This window comes from Heliangelus exortis, chromosome W (genome assembly GCF_036169615.1).
Source record: "Heliangelus exortis chromosome W, bHelExo1.hap1, whole genome shotgun sequence".
NCBI classification, from domain to species: Eukaryota; Metazoa; Chordata; class Aves; order Apodiformes; family Trochilidae; genus Heliangelus; species Heliangelus exortis.
In genome coordinates this window covers 7,737,139-7,741,102 of record NC_092453.1, presented here as the reverse complement: position 1 = coordinate 7,741,102, position 3,964 = coordinate 7,737,139, and the positions used below count along the sequence as shown (strand labels likewise).

Genomic DNA, 3,964 nt, shown 5'->3' with positions numbered 1-3,964 from the left:
GGGGATGGGTATAGGACCTTGGATTAAGTCTGTGTTGATCTATGAGCCAAAGACATTCATCTTTCTTCATCCAGTATTGTTATTCTTATTGATTCACATTTTGGATTAATACCTTCAAATTTAGTAGAAAAATAAAATTTCTTGTTTGTTTGGCCACCATTCCTATGTTGCATTCTTAAAACAAGAGGTTTAAAAAAATAATGGGTTTAAAAAAATAATTTTAAAAACAGATTTGATACAAATTGGTACAGATTGTGGTTTGAAATATCTGTTTCTGTTCAGTTCTCAAGTGTGTGTACATATCCATAAGCATACTGGCAGAAATCAAATGGTCCAAAATTGGTGTAAACCCAACTGAATTTTTTTTTGTATTGGCTTAACAGGCTCTGTCAATCTCATCTTGATAAGCCAGGCTCAGCATGTAGGCCTCTGAGTTTATTCTACGTGTATATCTCTAATGGTGATTGTTGTACAGGATTGTGGGTTTTAATGCATCCTTAATCAATTTGAAAACAGACAGGGTGATCTAGCTGCTTGGAAACCATGTAGACAAACCAGTTGACAGTGAGTTCATAATGTCATGAAATTTACAGCTCAGTAAAATCATGTTTTTTGTTAATAATAATTAATATGTGGGCACCAGCAGTGTGTTCAGTTAGATTAAATTAATAGTAATAATATCCTTTCTTTCATACTCTATTGTTCATTGCAGTTCCTTTTTTAAAAAGGGGAATTGATATATATATATGTATATATATATATATATATATAAAAATATATATGTATATAAAAATATATATATAAAATGCTGTTATGGACTATTTGTTCAGGTTCCCGAGATGGTTCAATGGGTCTCTGGGAAGTCACAGAGGATGTATTGTCCAAAAGCAGTGCCAGACATAATCTCTCTCAAGTTCCTGTCTATGCCCACATAACACACAGGGCTCTGAAGGATATCCCCAAGGAGAACACTAATCCCGATAACTGCAAAGTACGAGCATTGGCTTTCAACAATAAGAACAAGGTCAGTAAGATAAGCAAGACAGTTGAGAAGTCCTAAAGCTGTCCATATGTATTAGAAAATGGAAAAAGCAATGTAAATCAAATATACTGGAGAAGCAACCTAATTTTTTTCCCCTGATCCTTTTGCATTTTTCTCATATGAGGTGGTCTCTTTGTCTGCTATGTCTGTTTCTGCCCAAGTGCTTGGAGAAGTCCATTAGAAAAAAAGAATCATATCTTTCCAGAAGGAACAGTTTTCCTATGGTTTTGATTTTAGACTTGCACCCTAAAGAGGGCAGATGGAGAATGTTTACAAGAAGCATATAGAGCACCAAAACACATCTTGCAGCTTGAATCCCACTTTTGAGTGCTCTTACTGCTTTCCTTCACCCTTTGTGAAAACCAGCTAACTTTTAGTCAGTTGCTGTTTTGATGGCAAAATTGTTAAAGTGAGGTGACAGACACACAGGACAGGTGCCGATGCTTGCTTTAGTGTTATTTTGTTGGTGTTTGACAAACAGTAAATGTTAAACTCCCCCATGCTGATCTGTTATTACTAGAGAATTTTACTGGGACAAGTGAGTGTAGCAATTCATCCCCCACTACTTTTCTTTCTTCCCTCAAACAACAGAGAATGTCTGAAGCAAAGGCGTGTGTGCTATCAGAAGCATGGTGCTCCTTCAGGCTTTATTTTTCACTATAGCTGTTAATTATTCCTCTGTGATGGAGACTTTGTGTAGATTTTCCAGTAGCATAGTGCCTTGGAAGAAATGTTTACTTCAGGGTCAGAATCAGTGTGGGAGCTGCTGTAGAGAATTGCCAACCCCAGCTTGTACTGTCTAATAATTCATAATTTCATTGTCTTACAAAATCTATGCTTTTGAAAGTTATTTTAGGTTATTTACTGTTTTATTAATTCCTATTCTACCTGGCACCTTTGTGCTATATTGCGTTCTATCAAGATCAATACAAAATGAAAAATTATCTTGATAAGCATGTACAAAATTATGGATGAGTTCAATCTGGAGTATGCAGCCTGCCTAGTAGAGTGTGAGTTTGTAAGGACATCTGTAATACAGAAACTAACTCTCTTACTCCTTTTTAACAGGAACTGGGAGCTGTGTCCCTAGATGGGTATTTTCATCTTTGGAAAGCAGAACATGCACTATCAAAGGTTCTTTTCTTTTTGTTGATGAAAAATTTCAAAAATTGCCTAGCAGTTAAAGCTATTCACTGTTCTTCATCTCCTTTAAATGCCTGAAGAAAGAGCAACAGTGTTTATGAAACACTTAAAAGCTTTATGTAATATGAAATGTCCTAAAAATTAGAACTTGGGGAGACACTCCCCTTATTTTGGAAGATGGGAGGTACTCTTAACTTTCTGCCAGTTCTGAATGAGCTGAATGAACCATTCCATAGAGTATGATGGATAGTTGATATTAGCAGTGTTTATAAAGGAAGTTGCACTTATTTAAGTGGAATTGCAAATCAAACCCAGAAATATCTACACTAGTGTATGAGGTTAGCTTTTTCAGCTGAGAGATTATGTCTGTGTACAGCTGCTGAAGAAATAACAGCAGCTTAGAAAGATGTAGAACAATTTACCAAAATGTCCATTGTTCTTTGCATAATACTTGGCTTCAGCCTTTATCATCTCTGGTTCAAATAAGTCTTTCAATCTCCTTCATGTATTTTTTCTCTGGGTCAGGTGGTTGTTTTTCACTTCTGTTGTTGTGCCAAACTTATTTTTTAGCTGTGTATTGTTTTTTTCAATGTAAATTCCTTGAACATAGCTTACAGAATTGTTCTATTAACATTTTGCTCCTTTCTCATAAAGTGTTGATTTGTCTTTCCTCTGTTTCCAGTTACTTTCCACAAAGTTGCCATACTGCAGGGAAAATGTGTGTTTGGCTTACGGTCAGGAGTGGTCAGTGTATGCAGTAGGATCACAGGCACATGTCTCATTTCTGGATCCCAGGCAGCCTTCTTACAATGTTAAATCCGTCTGTTCCAAAGAACGAGGCAGTGGTAAGAAATTTGTTAAAGGGTGCTTCAAGTGGTTTGCTTGCAGAAGTAACTATTAAGACTGCAGTAAGATAAGCTTTCAATAAATAGGAAGGGTTTTTCATGTAATAGACTAAATCATTAATAGTATATATAGGTTTTGGTTTTATGACAATATTCCTTGAACAACCAACAAACCAAACTTAAAAGCAACTCTGAAATCTAATGGTAGACATTAGTGCTTTTATGATAAAGAACTAAATTGTACACCATCCAAATATTACTGAATTTTTAAAAGTGGGCATTTTACTTATACTTATTTTTTACTGTCTTATTCTGGTTTACTTCATCTCAAAGCAAATCCAGTCTTTGTACCCCTATTAATTATATGTATTCTTGCATTTTTCTCTGAGAACAGAAAAAGGCATGTTGTTTGCTGTGTGCTGTCATATGTGGAGTTTGTGCTTTGAGTGAATGCTTGCTTAAAAGCTTGCACATTGAGTGTGGATTCAGTAAGTCAAATTGAACCTTATACCAGGGCCAAGTGTGAGGGCTTGCAGGGTGCATGGTCCCATAACGTTCTTTCCATACTCATTATTTTCAAACATGAGAAGGCACTGTGCTGTGATGCCCATTTTAAACCATATTAATCCCAAACTAATAAGTTGCAGTTCTTATTTAGCTTGGCTCTAGGCATCCATCTCTTCATTGCGAAAGCTATCAAAAGAGAATGCATGTTGGCAAGGATTAGGAAAGTTTTATTTATGTGGTTACTGGAGTTTGAACAGTGCTGTCCACAAAAATGTCAGGGTCTGCTTCTTTCAGATACAGGAGAAGTTTCTATAATATGAGAAAGGGGGGGGTAATAGTATTTCTGTCCTTTGTTTTTTGGTCCACCCAAACTGCTAAGCCATGGCATAGTGTAACTGTGTCTGTTTTGCATGAGAAGGTAAATAAT

The 3,964-nt window shown here is 35.9% G+C and overlaps 1 long non-coding RNA gene across 1 annotated transcript; it reads left to right on the top strand.

Annotated features, from left to right (window-relative positions):
• Positions 1-831: 831 nt before the first annotated feature.
• LOC139789127 (uncharacterized) lies at positions 832-3,030 on the top strand. The gene is made up of 3 exons (XR_011723046.1): positions 832-1,024; positions 2,111-2,176; positions 2,868-3,030. It is a non-coding gene; the product is annotated as an uncharacterized lncRNA (long non-coding RNA).
• The last annotated feature ends 934 nt before the right edge of the window (positions 3,031-3,964 follow it).